The 18,540-nt window shown below is 48.5% G+C and overlaps 1 long non-coding RNA gene across 1 annotated transcript; it reads left to right on the top strand.

The window, feature by feature from the left end:
* The first annotated feature begins 869 nt into the window (after window positions 1-869).
* On the top strand, window positions 870-14,349 carry LOC110341404. The gene is made up of 4 exons (XR_005876612.1): window positions 870-979; window positions 1,350-1,443; window positions 13,749-13,874; window positions 14,165-14,349. It is a non-coding gene; the product is annotated as an uncharacterized LOC110341404 (long non-coding RNA).
* The last annotated feature ends 4,191 nt before the right edge of the window (window positions 14,350-18,540 follow it).

Below are 18,540 nucleotides of genomic sequence, written 5' to 3'. Positions count from 1 at the left end.
CAAAGGGCTTGAGGTGATCAACAACAGGGCTCACAGCCCAGATTATCAGGGTGAAGCACACAGATTTGCACAGACTCGTGGCAGGTTGAGATGGGAAGGCAAAGGTGTCCGCTTTGCTAGAGTTTTGAAAAAGAACCTAAAGAATCTTCACGGGGAGGGAGAGAGGACTTAACAGGAGCTTCCTGCAGAGCTGAGGTCAGTCCCCAGACTTAAAACAGCCTGTAAGTCTAGTTCCAGGGAATCCAGAGGATCATGTACACTTCTGGCCTAGGGCGAGTACACACCATACACACACACAAAAGAAAACCATAATACATATCATATATTGTAAAATATTTTTTCAAGAATCCTTCAAGCTACAGAGATGGCTCAGTGGTTAAGAGTACTTGTTGCCCTTACAGAGGACCTGGGTTCAGTTCCCAGCACCCATTGGGGTCTAACAACTAACCCTAACTCCAATTCCAGGGGATCTGATGACCTCTTCTGACCCTGACCCTGATAGGCACAAGCAAACCAACCACACACATAAAATAAAATAATGTTTTTCAAACCACACATCTCACCCTCAGGAGGTCCGGGGTGAGACATATGGTCCTAATGTCTTCCAAATGAGATAGTTATGTCAGAAGTCTCCTATGTGTAAGGCTGGGTCCTCAGTTTTATACTATGAGGAGGCAGTGGGCCTTTAGGGGTAAAGCCTAGGGGGCAGACTGAGGTCACTGGGAGCCTGCCTTCTCTGAAGAGTAGTAGAGCCACCTAGGATCAAGCTGCCTATGTGGCCTGTCTTGATTAGGCTCACTGAGGTAAGAGGACCCGTGGTAAACATTCCCTGGGCTTGGGTCCTGGGCTGAGTAAACAGGAAGGATCCTGCGGAGCTGAGGTTTCCCTGACTGTGTGTTCCATGAGAGGAGCAGACTCAAGCTCCTGTCTCTGGGACTTCGCCAACTTCGTGGAGTATGTCCTGGGACCGAAAGCCAAGGTAAAGCCTTTCTTTCCCTCTTGAAGCTGCTTTTGCCGGGGCATTTCTTCCCAGAAACAGCAAAGACAGCAGAAGATATCCATTCTCACCCACTTTCTCATGCTGAGTTCACCACAAACTTAGTTTCACTTCTGTGTTCCTGGCAGGGAATGCCAGAACTAAACAATTCCCTTAACCTGCATCAAAATAACACCGGGCTCTTCCAGTTGGGATAAAATCTGCTGGTCCTGGAGCGGAGCCCAAAGCACTGTACTTGAATGCATGGAAGTGGTAATAGTTAATGGGACAGGATTAAACTATCAGCTCCGATCTGTGCCTCCGGGGCTTTTATCAACCACCGAATTTAAGTGAGATCCTCTGTGCTGTGTAGGTGATCTCTCCAGGTACCAAGTGACCCGATGAGGGGGGCTGGCATGTCCTGGAGCTCCACAGCGAGCAACCGTACCATCATGGAGTCCTCAGAGGTGAGTGACTGGCCACCTGGGGGACTGGAACACCAACCTTTGATGCCCCATGAGTGGAACTATTAGAAAGGCAAGCCTGGCCACACGTCCTGTTTGAGCACAAGGGTTTCACTTGTCAGTTCCCTGTTTTCTTCTCTGGGGCGTCTGCATTTCTCCTGAGGCGTTTTGTAAAGACTGAGTTAATACACGGGAGTATATGAAGACTAAAGGGACGGTTCTGGGGTGGGGGCGGCTGGCACAGAAAACGCTCTTCCTGGAAGCACATGAACCTAGGGCAGCAGATCTGAGGCCAGCCAGCATAGCTTACCCTGTCTGAAAAAACAAAACAACAACAACAAGAAAGCAAAACAAAACAAGTCAGGTGGCTCCCAAGGAATGACAATCTAGGTTCATTCTTGCCTGTGTATACTCAACATATGTGCACACACATGCATACTCATGTATGTGCACACACATACTCACGTATGTGCACACACATTATACTCACATATGTGCACACACATGCATACTCATATGTGTGCACACAATACATACTCACATATGCACACACACATACATACTCATAACACACACAACTCATCATGCCCTCTGTCACAAAATGTTATTAAACCGAGTTACCAGGAATCACGTTTGAAGTTTACACCAAGAAGCCCTGGAAAATGGACCCAAGCACCTGCTAGGCCAATGCCAAGGGTCAGTCACGGAGGCAGCAGGCACCTGTTCCTCAAGCAGCATGCTCACACACAGTTCCTTCATCAGCATTGCCCTGGCAGAGACCCCTGACTTGCTGTCTTTCCGACTTCTTTGGGTCTTAGAAGGAGTCAGCAATCCTCCTGCCTCAGCATCTGGAGTGCAGAGAGTGCAGGTGTCTGCCACCACACCTAACTTTCTAGTGTTTAAAATGCCATCCCCTGCTCCTCAACTCACAGTAGTCTTTCTAGAACCATTCAAAGCCAGCAAAATTCGGAATGAGACAGTCTGCTCTTAAGCTACCCACAAGGAGGGGATGTTTATTCCTGGTCCCCGAGGCCTACTTTATCTGGAAACTTCAATACAACGGTCTTGGCCTCTTCCCTGCTTTGAGTCTATAGAGCCTGACCTGTGTGCTTGATAAATGGCTACCGCGAAGCCCATGTTTATGTTATCTCTTCCATGTGCTGGAAGGAGGCTGCGGCAGCAAGAGGCCTGCGTCCGCCTGGCCAGGACGGAAGGACGGGCGTGCCTCCTTCTGAGAGGCAATACTAGTGAGCTCATCATCACTGCATCCTAAGCCACTCTGTCCCTCCAGTCTCAATCAGCCGCAAGCACCATGTTCCCGTCTCCAGCTGCCTTGGTCCTCGCTCCTCTCACAAGCAGCTTATGACCTGGGCACTCTTGTGACCTGTTGACCTTGGGATGTTACTTAACCACAGAGCTCAGTCCCACTCCTATCTGTCATGTTTTTTCGGCATCTTTAAGTTTCTCTTTGGGTGCTGTCACTTTGTCCATCTGGCGAGACCGAAGTGTGCAGCACAGAGGTTGGCGTTTAGTTACATGCTGACTCTCCAGTTGTACCGTTTTAACTTAGTGAGTCCTGAAGCACCATCGTTCAGTCCTTGATTTAATTCCTCCCCGTAAGCTACTGTGGTGGTTGGCTTTAGTTGGTAAGGACCCAATCTAGGACCATCTGGGAAAAGAGTCCCAGTGAGAGGGTTTTCCAAACAGGGTTGCCTGTGGTTGTGTCTGCAGGAGATGTCCTAATTATGTTAATTGAGGCAGAAGGCTCTGTCTACACTGGGAGGTGTCGTTCCCTGGGTGTGGGTTCTGAGCTGCATGAAAAGGGAGAAAATGAGTCGAGCACCGGCATGCGTACATTCATTCTCTCTGATTTGACGGTGGCTGGCCTGTGACCCGCTGCTGCCCTGATGGACCGTAACCTGGAAGTGTGAGCTAAAGGAAACTCTTTCTCCCCTAGGTCGTTTCCTGTCCGGGTGTCAGGAATGACACTAGGACAGTTGCCCTCTTCCTTCTCCCTTCACCCCTCCCACACTTCCTTACTCACCCCTTCCTTCACCCCTAGAAATTGCCCCAAGCCAGTGACTCTTCAAGGACTGGCAGAATGGTTAGCATCGGTGATAAAAAACACAGAAACTACCAGTCCCCACCCCAGATCCACTGAGTCAGAGACTCGGGAGGCAGCAGCCAGCAGCCTGAGGTTCACATGCCCTACAGGGCTCTCTGATGGCGTCAGTTGTGATTACCACAGCCCTAGCTCACCCAGCTCCAGGCCTTGTGGCTGCTCAGATGTTTACCCTGCCTCAGACTCTTCTGTGGTGACCAAACCTTGTATTAGGCACATCTTCGATTGCTTAATGCCTCTAGCCCTACGACATCCATCCAAATCCAAAGGTCCTGCAAGGACTGACAACCAGGGCCCATGAGCCTCGCTTGTATAGGTTTTCATCACTGCCTGATTACGAGGTGATTTAGTGGTAACTTGGCAACTGCGTAACTTTGCCTTAATTTAGTTTACCACGCATTTTTGTTATGGCCCAAGCAGCCCATGTACAACACAAACCACTCATGTATCCCGCAAGTATTAGTGTTCTGTTCTTCATGGGTAAACAGCAGTGTTTCATCACAGGATGACACAGGTCACGCTATAAAAACAATGGTTTTCACAGCACTTATTTTCGAACAATCTGAAGGCATCAATTCATTAGCTTACCCTAAAACTATCATCCCATTTGTGTCTTGGTGGGAAAGTATTTTAGATGAGGAAATGAGTTGCTTTCTAGAGTATGTGGGTTTTTCCTTCCAATTTTTGCTTTATCTCTGAAATGAGTATTTAGGGGCAGTGACTCCAGTGAGGAAGGTGGGGTGAGAGGCAGGGAACAAGGATTAGAATCTGAGAAGACAGATTTCTTTTTATCATGTCAGATAAACCCAGTATACAAACATTTGTATTTAATTTGCTTAATGTATTTTTCCTATCTGTTCATACGTCGACAAATGTTATCTAACACCTACATATTTCTGATATTAAATAGTTCAGGTATTTAACTACCTTCCATTGTTCTCTAAACAGTAAAAATCAATTTTCAAATCAACAAAATTTGTAGCTATTCACGGTTCAGCTATGATCTAATACCTCTAATGGGTCAAGTTTGGGGCAACGCCACTCTCTGTCATTCAGGGTAACACACTACAGAGGGAGGACACAGCAAGTCACTCACTCAGGTTGTAATGAAAAGCATTTAATTTTTATGAGTTAGTTGGAGGCGTGTTCTCAAGGGAGCATTTCAGAGCCATTATGCATTCAATCTGTTTCCCTGAGAGGGAGGGGAAAGGGATCTGGTGAATGAAAGTCAGTGAGGTTGAGACATTGTTGAGCTCTGTTCCAAAGGTTTACTGGGTTTCAGCTCAGCCCCTAGGGTTCAGTGCACCAATCCCTGGCAAAGACTTCCCTTTGTGCTCTGTCTCCAGCGGCCACAACTCAGACGTGACTTCCTGTTCTCCGACATCCCTAGAACCGCATCCGCAGTCTCCTTGGTACCCGCCATGAAGACTGGTCCCTCCTTGTATTAATACTCCAAAACTTTAGTCTTGACGTTGGATGATGGCGGTCTCCTTTCTGACTGTGCGATGGTTAATTCTGGTCGCGGATTGATTGGATTAATAAAAACCTGGAGTATTAGTGGAACATACCTCTGGGAGTATCTTAGCGATTGTTTCCAAAGAGGGTTGACTGAATTAGAGGAGTAAAGGAGAAAACCAGCCCAGCATCCGCGTTGGTCACACTCGGCTTCCCGAGAGCGTAAAGAGAGGGCCAGGATCTCTGTCCATTCACACCCTGTCGTCCACCGTGGATCTTTGGGTGTCATGCCTTCCCCACCATAATGGACTGTGTCCCAGGAAACTGTGAGCCCAGATAACCCCGCCCAGCCCTTACGTTTCTTCTCGTCAGTCAGTTATGCAGTCGACACAATGGGGAAAGTATCAGGGGAGTTGGCGTCTGCTCTGAGTTCTACATTTTGTGTTTTCTCACAGTTCTAGCCAATCGCATTTCCACCAAGTCCAGGCTCCTCCTCCTCAACCCCTCAGGCTTCCTTGAAATTTTCGCGCATCTTCTGCGTTAATGTTAGCCCATAATCACCTCGATTGCCCCCACCCCACCCCACCTTCACAGGTACCAGCTTCCTGTGGAACTCAACAAACCCTTCAGTCGCTCTTAGAACAGTGGCTGTCAACCTGCGGTTTGCAACTCCTTTGACTGGAGGAACGACCCTTTCACAGGGGTCCCCTAGGACCACTGGAACACACGGGAACCTGCGTCACCATTCACGGCAGCAGCAGAATTACAGTTACCAAGCAGCAATGAGTAACTTTATGGTTGGGGGCCCACCCCGGCTTGAGGAGCTGTATTGAAAGGCCTCAGCATTAGGAAGGTTGAGAACCCCTGTGCTCTGTGGCTTCGCGGGTCAGTCTTGGGGTAACACTTTCGATAGGTCCCATCGTTCTCTTCACTCCATACACAGGGCTCTGCCGCTTAACCGTCCCGTCCGGCCCTTTTCCGTACCCCTTTCCGTACCCCTCCTCCCTGTGTTCTCCGTGCAGCTCCGCCCTTTTCTTTCTTCTGCTGCTTCAGAGGGACCTGGGTTCCTTTTGGAACCACCTTAGTCCCCCATCAGCCCCCTCCACGCCCCTCCCTGCCACTCGCGCCCCGCCTCTTTTCACTCTGACTTCCGAAGGCTTTTGCTACGAACACCTCTGTGCTGTGCCATGAAGACAGGGAAATTAGCAAAGTCCGGGCTTTGCAGTGCCCTGGAGTGGGCTCCACGGGCGCTCGCTCGTTTGTTTACATCTTTAGGGTTTATTTTAGAAGTGTTTTGCCTACCTTTGCGCACGTGCATCACCTGCGAGCCTGGTGCCTGAGGAGGTGAGCATTTGGCATGAGAGTCCCCTGGAACCCGAGTTGCGCATGGTTATGAGCTACCGCGTGCACGTTGGGGGAGTAACCCCCCGGGTCCTCCGAAGAGCAGTCAGTGCTCTTAACCAGCGAGCCATCTCTCCAGCTCCTGTTTGTTTTGAGACAGGATTTTAACTAACTCGGGTTGCCTTTTAACCTTGCAGTGTGATGGAGGCTGGCCTTGAACTCCTTATCTTCCTGCTCTGCTGCCCGGGGCTGCTGAGTCATGAGTGGACACCCAGCACACACCTGCCATTCTTTCAGACCGGCCCTGGTTGGAGGTGAACAACAACCCTCCAGTGCCTCACAGAACATTCTCAATGTCGGTTAGTAACTTCGGGTTGTCACACGCGGTAGCCTAAGGCTTTCACTGAGGTTACAGTCTCCTTTACTCCCGGCTCATCTTGAGCTCTCTCCTTGCGTGGCTTTTGGAAGACTTCCGTATGTATTCCCATTGTACCTTCCCTGTCTCCTTAAGGGGACCCCTCCTCCTGGGTGCTTTTTATGACTTGTCTTTTCAAGGCCCACATTTAAAATTATTGCTTCTTGTGGGCAATTGCAAACTCTAAATTCTAACTGCCTGCTATGTACACTTTTTACTTTAGTCTAGAAAAAAGACAGGCAGACTTCCTCAGTAACGGACAGACAGACAGTGTTTTAAGCCCTGCGTTTCAGTCACTGTCAGAACTGCAAAATTCTGTCACCATGTGAAATACACAAGGGGAATTTGCATGCCCCTGCGAAACTCTGTTTATGAACACCAGTCATTTGAATTTCATACATTTTTTTTATGTATCACAAGCTGTCATTCTCCAGATTTAAAAAAAAATCTAAAAGTATAAAAAGTCTTTCTCAGCTCTTAGTCACAATGTGTGTTAGACCAGCTTTGCTCTCCGGAGGCACCAAGCTTGTCCTGGAGTTTGCCTGCCTGTGGCATGCTCTCCCCAGACATCCGTTTCTGTCTGTCTGCTGGGGTTTTGTCTCCTCTTCAAGATTGTCCCAGTTTTCAAGATGAAATAAAGGGTTGCGTCTTGTGAAGTTTCCTACAGGGTGCAGATTTTACTAGTGTGGATTTGGGGGAAAGCATAGGACTTCCGTCTCAGGCCAGGCACTGATGCCCAGCTTGGGGTTTGTGGAGGGGAACAGCAGTTGAATCCAGCCTTCAAGCTCTGTTTTCTGCACTTCTGAACCTGAGCTTTCAAGCATGCTCTTACCACTCCGGGGCTGGTTTTGAAGCTCACCCTCGGAGGAAGCTGTACACCGGAGGAGTGAGGAGAAGCCGCGTTTACCGAGTCACAGCGCCCCACAAAACGTCAGTGCTGGGTCGGAGCAGAAAACTTTATCCATGCAAAGTCCAGATGACTGCCGCAATCACTCTAACGCAGGAAGACAGAGTTAGAACAAGCTGCAGCACAGGGGCAGTGGCTCAGGAAGGCATGAGGACCTGAGTTCAGATCCCCAGAAGTGATGTAAAACATGGCTCTGTAGCTCAAATCTACAGCCTCCGGCATCTTACAGCCAGATGGGAAGCGGAGACAGGAGAATGCCTGGGAGTTCATATGTATGTATGTATATGTGTGTGTACACATGTATGTATATATGTACGTGTATATACGTATATAATATTACTTATTTTAAAACAAGAGCTGGTGAGATGACTCAATGGGTAAAGGCAGTTGCCATGGCAACCTGAGTTCCATCCCTAGGATTCACATGGTGAAAGGAGAAAACTTTATGCTGGCAAGTTGTCCTCTGATGGCCACACGCGCACCACATCTGCACATAAAATAAACAAATGCAAAGCAAATTAAAAGTCGAGACATATTGCCATTGCAGTCTACGAGGGAACTAGTTTTCTGCAGCTGAGGCTTGTTTTATCCTCAGGAACGCCGTTCCTTATTTGGAATCCAGAGTTCCATTACGAATATTCGCCTGGTTTTTATGAGCCTACGAAAGACGGATCCCTCTGCACCCTTCCTTCTTCCTAGAGCGCAGGGCTGACATGGAGAGCTCTAGCCTCCCTCACCCAGAGCCTGCACGCTGACTTCCTGACCCTGGACCAACCTGGTGCTGTTGGTTTTAGCTCTCATTTGTTACATCGCTCTGTTCTCGTCTAAAAACTTCACAGGAAATCATCAATTATGCTGTTGTGATGCACGAGCAGAAGAAAGCAAACCAATAATCAACCAAGCAAAAATATTCAGGTGTTTCTTAGAAGAACCATCAGCTAGGACCAAGTGTGAGATTAAAGAGATCACAAACTTACCTATTCCAATTTATACTTGATTTAAAAAATAACCCTGATGAGATTTGCTTTGATTTTAAAGTTGGTTTTATTTATTATCGCCATGCTCATGTGCATGCACACGTATGTGCGTCTGTGTGCATGCGTGCCTCGGCACATGTGTGTGGCATCGGAGGATCGCCTTGGGGAGTGGTTTCGCTTCTTCCACGGTAGGCACTGGGTATCAAACTCAGGCCATCAGGCTTGTGAGGCAGGTCCTTTACAAGCTGAGCAGTCCTCCATTTCTTAAGCTCAGTAGAATTAACCTCGTTTTCTGTGTCTTCGCTACCCGACTAATGGTGACCCATAACGAGTAGTGTTTCTTGAGGGTGCATTTTCTCCTCAGCGGAATCTGACCATAATTAAAAAAAGATTCTCATGGAATGTCAAGTATATTGTCGCCAAGAAATGGACCTCTGAGGTGTGTTTAGTGTCCTCTCAGAGACACAGTGAATGGCAGAAGAGATTACCCTGCAAATTCCAATTCTTTGGAAAATACGCTTGGCTCTGGCAAATATGCTTTTGTTTGAGTACAACCTTAAGTTAGTTTTTAATGTTTGGAGAAAAACCGTTATCAGAACCAAGGTGAAGTAGCTGGATATATCCAGGGTTCTGTTTTCTTTTTCTTGCTTTTTAAAAGATATTTTAAAAATTGTTCTTAGCTTTTCTTTTATTTGTGTGCATGTGTGAATCTGTGTGAATACATGCCATGTGTGTGCCGGTGCCTGCGGTGGACAGGAGGGGGTTAGTTAGGCCACCCGGAGCTTGAACTTACATTATCAGCCACTTGACATGGGAGCCGGGCACTGAACTCAAGTCCTCTGGAAGAGCAGTAAATTGTTAATCTCTAGGAATTAGAGACTGGGGATTCTCTCCAGTCCCTGAAGTTCTGTTTTCTGAAAATTGTTTTTGTTGTTGTTGTTTTGGTTTGGTTTGGATTGGTTTGGTTTTTCAAGACAGGAATTCTCTGTAGTTTTGGAGACTGTTCTGGGACTCGCTCTGTAGACCAGGTTGGTCTTGAACTCACAGAGACCCTCCTGCCTCTGCCTCCCAAGTGCTGGGATTAAAGGCGTGCGCCACCACTGCCTGGCTGAAAATTGATTTTTGCTGACATAGTTTGACCATTCTTATTGAGGCAAAATACAAATGGATATTTCATAAACTATTTTTATTGTAGCAGTTTACTTATATTAGGCCAACATTCTATAATAGTGCCCCAAAACTCAGAGGCTCACAGAACACAAAGTCAAACAAGTATCACATGATGCCACCCATTGTGGGCACTGAAATAGTGATGTCATCAAGCTAGAGAGTGAAATAGGTCTCAGCAGATGGTGGGGAGGGGCTGGGTGATGTTGGTTCCCTGGGAGAGAGGAAAGGTTAAGTCTCGGTGTTCTAAGCACGGCAGTTCGAACTAGATTCAGAGTGATGCATTATGTATCTCTCAGCAGCCAGATGAAAGTAACAATGTCTCACTACAAAGAAATGGTAACTGTTTGAGGCCTTACATATGGTATTATATCAATTTGATCATTGCATATTGTATGCGTGTATTAAAAGGCCACACATTACCTCAGGAATGTGGATAATTATTATGTCTCCACTAAAAATAGAACATTTTCTAAACAATGAGGTTTATTTGTCTCCTTGGTGACAGCCCCAGATAGGTACTGTGGCAGCTTCAGTCCACGGAGACCCAGGCTGGCAGGACCTCTGCTTGTCCGTAGCTGTTTTCTTGACTGGCTCTGGTGGTCAGTGGCCATGGGAACTGACTGTCACAGATAAGCTCCTGGCCAGGGCTTTGCTTTCACAAAGGTGAGGCACAAGGCCTTCCAATCACTCACATTGTAGTGACAAATACCTGGTCACATGACCACGCCAGGCCTCAGTGTTCATATAAGAGAGGGCAGACACAACAGGGATGTTATGTCAATACATTGCCTGACTACGAGAAACTATCAGTGACCAACCTGCACACCGGCAAGGACCCGGGAAGCTGTGCCAGCAACAGTGACATACAAGAAACAAATCACATTCAGCAAGGTAAAACCCAAGGCAGGCTCTCTGACTTAGTGTCACCACATCCAAAGGGTTTAGTTACCAAAATCTCAGAGGAAACAGCCAACTTCAAATGGACCATTCTCTGAAGGCTGGGAATTCATTTTCTTATAGAAACCCAGCCTGATTCCAAAGTTATTCCAAATGGCTGTGTTTACCTTATGTGGTTCATCCTTGATGCAATACATAGATTAATAGAAACGGGTTAATAATTAAGACAGAGCTATCCAGTAATAAGCCCTAAGCATCGGCCAACAGTTTTATAATTAATATAAATCTCTGTGTGCTTATTTGGGGCTGATGGGCAGAGGGACCTGGGACAGAAACCTCCGTCCTCACCATGCGTTTGGTGTTTTGAACTAAAGAGCTCTGCACAGCTGACTCTGTGTGTTATTCCCTCTCCACCACCCTCTGTGCCTTCTCTAATTGTCACCTATGATGATCTCCACTTAGCAGCTCTTCCATTTGGGGCACTAAAGGACAGTATCATCTCTTACTTTGCATTAATCCGGCACGCTACTCCTTGGGCGGCATGGCGTCTCTCTGCCACCTCCCTGTCTCTCCTCACTCCTTCCTCTTGTAGCCCTGCCTATCCTTCCTGCCTGACCATTGTCCAAACAGTGTTTTAGTCATCAACCAATAAGAGAGAAACATATATATATATGTATATATATATATACATACATACATACATACATACATACATATATCGTATCCCCCATCAGACGACTCCCTCCTTTAAGGTTTTATCACAGGTCAACTGTGGTTGCTTCTGTATCAACCTGCCTTCCAGATAGTTAACCTTTTACCCACAGAGCAGTGTACCCCTTCACCGCTCATCAGCTTCTTAGGGAGCAGAGGGTGGTTAACACACAGACTCACTGCTGGTCAACGTGCAGAGAAGTGACCATGGAGACCTCAGCCCAAAATTACATGGGTATCACCCCTGGCTCCTCCCCTAGGCTCAGGGATCATCTTGGGGGTGGGGGCCCAGAAAATTGTGTGAGACAGAATGCGGGAGGTTGTTCTGAAACACTGTTTCCTAGACAAGGCTGGTGCACTTGTGGGTCACAGCAGCTGTGATTGCTGGCACACACACATACACACATACACACACAACACACATACACATACATATATACACATACACACATACATACACACACATACACACACACAATACACATACACAGATATACACATACACACACATACACACACAACACACATACACACACAGATACACACATATACATACAACACACATGCACACATACATACACACACAACATACAACACACACATACACACATAGATATACACATACACACATACATACACATACACACAACACACACACATACACACATACATACACACATATACATACAACACACATGCACACATACATACACACACAACATACAACACACACATACACACATAGATATACACATACACACATACATACACATACACACACATACACACACAATACACATACACATACATATATACACATACACACATACATACACACACATACACACACACAATACACATACACAGATATACACATACACACACATACACACACAACACACATACACATACATATATACACATACACACATACATACACACACATACACACATAGATATACACATACACACATACATACACATACACACAACACACACACACATACACACATACATACATATACAAACACAACCCATACACACACACACACACACACACACACACACACACACACACACACCAAACCAGTCAACACTCCATGGAAGAGGGAAAACAGGCTCACGGGGCCCCACCCTAGCTGAGCAAACCATTGGCAGTGGTGTCATTTTTCTTCAACTGTGTGGCTCCTGGTGATGGCCCTGACCCAGGCAGCACTCACTGGACTCAGAGGGGGCGGGGGCATGGAGTTGGGGACGGGACGTGTGCGGTGGAGTTGAAGGGAAAGCAACATGGTGGGTGTAGATGTGATCCAAACGCATGCTGTACTCATGCACGGAATCACTGTCGTTTTGATTTTGTTTCCTTTAAAGCGGTTGCGTCTTAGCCGTGTGTGACGAGCAGAGTTGGAGTACCCAATGGAGGAGGGACCGGGAAATTGCCCCGCCTGCCTTCTGCCTTCCCTACGTGTCCACGTGAAGAGCAGGGAAAGAAGGGCGGGTTGAGAATGGAGAAGAGGAAGAGGCCAAGGCTGGTGTCAATAACCTCTTCCGCGATGAGATGAGGACATGGAAACTGAGCTTTTCCGGGCGGGGGTGGGGGTGTGAGGGGGGGAGGGGCCACAGGGAATTTGATTACTGCCTCCGCTGAGGGGTCTGATTGGGAGAGGCAGCATGTGAGGGGGGGAGGGAATGGCCACCTGGGAGAGCAAGGTGGAGAGATAGAGACCTCTTGCCATTCTTCAGTCAGCTCCCAGACATTCACAAACAGCCATTAAGGGAAGGGAAATGCCTCAGACTTGAAGAGTTCTCACTGTAGTGGTTAATAGAGTCAGTTTAGAGGAGACAAAGCCACCTCTTCCAGAGTCCCGAGGAATGTACCCAAAATGTCTTTGCGTCCTCCAAACATACTTTCACACCCTTCTTTCTTGCGGTTTTACTCAACCTGCTGGGTAATGCCCAGGCTCGTAGACATGGTTCTGCTTCACCTTGATTGAAGGTCGGAGTTTGAATGCGCTATTGCTCCTCCAAGGCGAAACAATAAAGATGTCTGGCCTAAGATGTAAATGCAACAGGATGCTTGACCTACAGTGTGGTCACTGCATGTCCTGCCCAAACAATAGAATACTTAACTTTGGACATACTTACTTGATCTTCTTTGTATCATTGGAAAGGGAGTCTGTGGCCTCCTACCCCCTTTTGATGGGTTATAAAAGATCTTTCAATGATAAACTTGGGCTGACCCTGGTATCCACCTTGCTGACTCAATTTCTTGTCTCTTGCCTGTTCCTTTCCTCAATCCACACTCCCCCTCAGGTCAGCTGGACCCGACTGTAGCCCCCGATCACAGATTAATACGGGGTAGCTCCCCCACCGCTTTCAACATAGCTTCTGAAGACGCCTGTTTCTGAGAAAAAAGCTTCATGGAGCCCTTTTGAGGAGGTGAGTCCTGACTTGAGGACTGAACTACGGAGGGCTGTTCTCTGTGAGTCTGGCTGCAACAGACTCTGGTGTCTCTCTTGACAATTGGGCCTTCTGTAATCACAGAGACACGACAGTTGGCCTCCTCAGAAATGGCCTGCAGTTGCTTTCAGAGCTGGGCTGGGTCTAACCATGCACAGAGAACCATAAAGCATCGTCACGGTCAGGGACGGCCCCGCCTCTGATGCGGAGAATGGAACAAAGATTCCTTTGCTTGTGAAAATAGACACGGACTCTCCCATTGGTTGCAGAGTCCTCGCTCGCACTTGCTCTACGGCTGAAGAGAATACTGCGACCACGCCAGATTCTGCAGGGAGGTCCTGTCGTTTGAGCTATTGGAACGTTATTTTGCAAAGAGACAGAAGTTAGTAAGAAAATGGGAGTTATGTGAATTAAGTGAGAGAGAGAGAACACCAGTAAAGGAAGGTTCTTAAGGTTTATTTTTTAATTCTTGTGTGTATGAGTGTTTGCCTGTGTGTGTATGTATGTATGTATGTATGTATGTATGTATGTATGTATGTATGTGCACTACATTCATGCCTGAGGAGGTTAGGAAACAGAGGCAGGTCCCCTGGAACTGAAGTTATAGATGGCTGTGAGCCGCCATATGGGTGCTGGGAGCCGAACCTGGATCCTCTGCAAAGGCAGTCAGTATTCTTTAGCAGCTGAGCAGTCTCCTCCGCCCCAGGCAGGATTTTGTTTGTTGTCATTCTGTCTCAGGTAAGTTAGGTATGTGTTGAAAGGTTACTAGACATTTGCTAGAACAACCTGCATGAGAATGTTTGTCATGGAATTGCTCCCTTCCCTAGAGAATGAGGAGGTGGGTGCCATGAACTCCGAATGTCTTCCCAAGACAACAGCATTTGATTCCGAATTTTCCGGCGTGGGTTGTGCTGTAGCGAGGAGCCTCTGGCTCCTAAGGAGCCGAGCACGCGGGCTGTGTCTGTGCAGCCCTGTGCTGGGTCCTCACAGGGCTACTCCGCTGGCCCCGTGATCGTGACTGCACAGGTCTGTCTTTGACATTCCAGGCTGCGTGGTCTCAGGCTGTCTACAGTCTGGACTCAAGCTGGACCACAGAAGGATTTATGGTGGCCGGATAAAAGTCAGCATCCCATAGGAACTTGTGAAGCTGTTCTCCATCTGCCAAAGGGAGTCAGTCATGTCTCTTACCTCTGTAAGAAGGGGCATATGGCTACCCATGGTGCCTATCTGCATGTCAAAGCCCCTGCTGCCTCCAGACTCTCTCAGTCCTACTCACAAGTGCTTGTTGAGCATTTCAAGGTCCACTCTAGTCTCCTGGCCCTCCCCTTCCCCAGCTAAGCGTCATCCTTGTACCCCAGCTACCCCTGCTATTCTCTCTCTCTCTCTCTCTCTCTCTCTCTCTCTCTCTCTCTCTCTCTCTCTCTCTCTCTCTGTGTGTGTGTGTGTGTGTGCGCGCGCGCGCATGCGTGCTTTACTCTGTATGTGCTCTCTCTGTGTTTCTGTCTCTCTTTGTGTGTGTTTCTCTCTCTCCTCTCTCTCTCCCTTCCTCTCTCTCTCTCTCTGTGTTGCTCTCTCTCTTTCTCTTTCTCTGTGTGTGTGTGTGCGTGCGTTTCTATGTATGTGTTTCTCTCAGTGTTTCTCCTCTCTCTGTGTGTTTCTCTCTCTCTCTCTCTCTCTCTCTCTCTGTGTTTCTCTCTCCTCTCTCTCTCTCTGTTTCTCTATCTGTCTCTCTGTGTGTGTTTCTCCCTCCTCTCCCCTTTCCTCTCTCTCTCTCTCTGTTTCTCTTTCTCTCTGTCCCTCCTCTCTCCTCTCCTCTGTTCCCCATCTCTTCCTTGCAGTCTCCAGCCCCAGCCATGTCCAGTCTATGTCTCTTTCTCTCTGCTCTAGACTCTTCCTCGCTCTTATGAACAATGAACCCCCCCATAACAGAGCTGTCGTGCCAGCAGTTTCTTTGCTACGCTCCCTTGCGTACACACCCCCGCTCTAAATAACCCTCTACAGTCTCCGGTTCGACTTTAGAGTTTCCCCTCACGATGTGACGTCCTGAGCCAGCCCGACACAGGGAGAAACAGGCCTTTCCCTCCCACATCATCCTCATGCAGTAGCTGCCTGGCTGGCTGCCACTCAGGACTGTCACTCTGAGCAGTGGTGACTGATGCATCTCCGCTCAGATTCTGCATAAAGCTCTCTTTTACAACAGTGAGGATGACACACTGCGGAGCTAGGTGGGTGGTTTTTCAATTCTCATGGAAAAGAACAAAAAAAGATAAAGCAAAACCCCCAAACAAGCACGCGCAGAAAGAAAAGCTTCAGTCTAATTGACACGGCACGGCTGGGAGGGTGGGAGTGGGGAGAGAAACCGACAGGCCTCCGCGGCCGCTGCTCCCCTGGGAGTCATAACCGGGACACCGAGTCTCCTCTTTCGCCCGCCCTAGCTAGGATATTGACTTCTGGTCTCACCCTCAGCCCCTTTGTCTACCACTAAATATGGCACAGCACCCCAGTGGAGGTACCGACTTTCAACCTGAGAAGCCTCTGAGTGCAGAGGACGGACGGAGGACAGCAGCTAACATGCTGGGATGCTCGTCCTCGCGGCCAGCTTGACGGATGTGCAACCTCTGTGTGCTTCCGTGGGGATGCTTCCAGGGTGGACTGACTGAGGAGGAGGAGATTCCCTGAGTGTGCGCTGGGGCCCTCCCCGGGATTAAAGGGGAGAGGAAAGAGGTGTGCCGGGTATGGCCCTCACTCTGCTTCCTGACTGGAGAAACCATGAGCAGGGGCCTCACATGCCTGTCTCCTATGAGCAGGGACCTCGCATGCCTGTCTCCTATGAGCAGGGACCTCGCATGCCTGTCTCCTATGAGCAGGGGCCTCGCACGCCTGTCTCCTATGAGCAGGGGCCTCGCACGCCTGTCTCTTATGAGCAGGGGCCTCACACGCCTGTCTCCTATGAGCAGGGGCCTCGCACGCCTGTCTCCTATGAGCAGGGGCCTCGCACGCCTGTCTCCTATGAGCAGGGGCCTCGCACGCCTGTCTCCTATGAGCAGGGGCCTCGCATGCCTGTCTCCTATGAGCAGGGGCCTCGCATGTCTGTCTCATATGAGCAGGGGCCTCACATGTCTGTCTCCTTGCTAGGAAGGGCTCTATCCTTCCTCTGCCACACGGAGCCAAATCAGGCCCTCCCTCCCTAACGTTGCTTCATGCCAGGCGTTGGGTAAAAGCAACCAGAGGTGACTAACACGCATGCCTGGCGCGGGACAGTTAACCCTTTAACCACCCCCCTGGTGGCGTTCACTTCCATCGAAATTTCCACCACCTGTTGCATTTGCGGAAACCGAGGCCCAGACAAGATTGAACTGCCCAACGCCAGCGCCAGAGCTGCCAGGAGAAGCTCGCCCTTTCCGTTCAGGGTACTTTGTCTTCCTCCTTCAAGGATGGGCTTCAGGTAGCCGAGAGAGATGAAGGGATAAAAGGAGACAAACAACCGTAGGCGTCCACACTGCCCTCCTTCCTGGTCAGTCTGTGTTGCTGTTGAATCAACTTCCTTGCTCTCTGCTCTCAGTGAATAGGGTTTTATTTTTCTGGAGCCCCACAAAACAGTTTCCTTTTTGTGTGCAAGTCAAAAAACTTTGTTTTGATTATTTTTGTATCCGCGTGTGCACGCAAGTGTGGTTTTGGTTGTCTTTGCATCCGTGCATCATGAGAGTGGAGCCCATGAAGGAGAGAGGAGGATGTTGAATCCCCTGGAGCTGGAGTCACAGGTGGTTTGCGAGCCACCTGAGTGGATGCTGGGAACCAAACTCAGGGCCTCTGCAAGAGCAGCTGTCGCTTTTACCCGCTGAGTGGCCCATTCAGCCTTCAGCTCCTTTCTCTCAGTGAAAGGTTCTGAGATTTGTCCGTATCGCAAGCTTTGGTAACGCATCCCTTTTTCCATCACTAGGAAATTATATCCCTGATAATAACACCGAGTGCTTTATAGGTGGGCTACCATGCCTAAACCTTCTAAGAGCAGTTAAGTTTTGGAGGTGAAATGTCTCCACAGGCTCATGGGTTTGAACACTTGGTCCCCACCTGGGGAGCAGTTTGGGGAGATATAGAACGGTTGGGGGCCTACCTCAGAGGCAGAGGTCATTGGGCCTTGAAGGTCATAGCAAAGCCTTGCTTCTGGGTTCAGTCTTGCACGTCCTGGTCTGCCAAGATGTGAGCAGGCGGCCGCCACAGACCGCTGGCTGCACACAGCTGCACATCACCTGCCGCCTGCCACACAGTGGAGTAGCTCCCGTGAGCCGAAACCAATCCCGAAAGCCATTTCTTGTCAGAAGTTTTATGACAGAGACGAGAGAAGCCATGGAGACAGAACGTCTTTATTGTAGCATGGGGGAAATTCCTGGGATTACAATTAGTCATAGGCTACATACAACAATGTTAAGGTATTTGACTAAATCTTGTTGATCTTTAAATGTTATTTGCAGCAATGTTTAATCTACAGTGTAGCAACTAGAACGTCTAAGTGTTACTTATTATTGAAAAGTGGCTGGAAGGGAAGCCACACAACAGACTGAATCTAATCTGAGCAGGTCTGCCCAGGAGAGTCTCCAGGTGGGGAAACCAGAGTGTCTGTGTCTGCTTACAGACCAGGGATTGT

Source organism: Mesocricetus auratus, unplaced genomic scaffold, assembly GCF_017639785.1.
Source record: "Mesocricetus auratus isolate SY011 unplaced genomic scaffold, BCM_Maur_2.0 Super-Scaffold_100001, whole genome shotgun sequence".
Lineage (NCBI taxonomy): Eukaryota > Metazoa > Chordata > Mammalia > Rodentia > Cricetidae > Mesocricetus > Mesocricetus auratus.
Note: the sequence above shows the minus strand (reverse complement) of the source record. Positions and strands in the feature narration are given on the sequence as shown.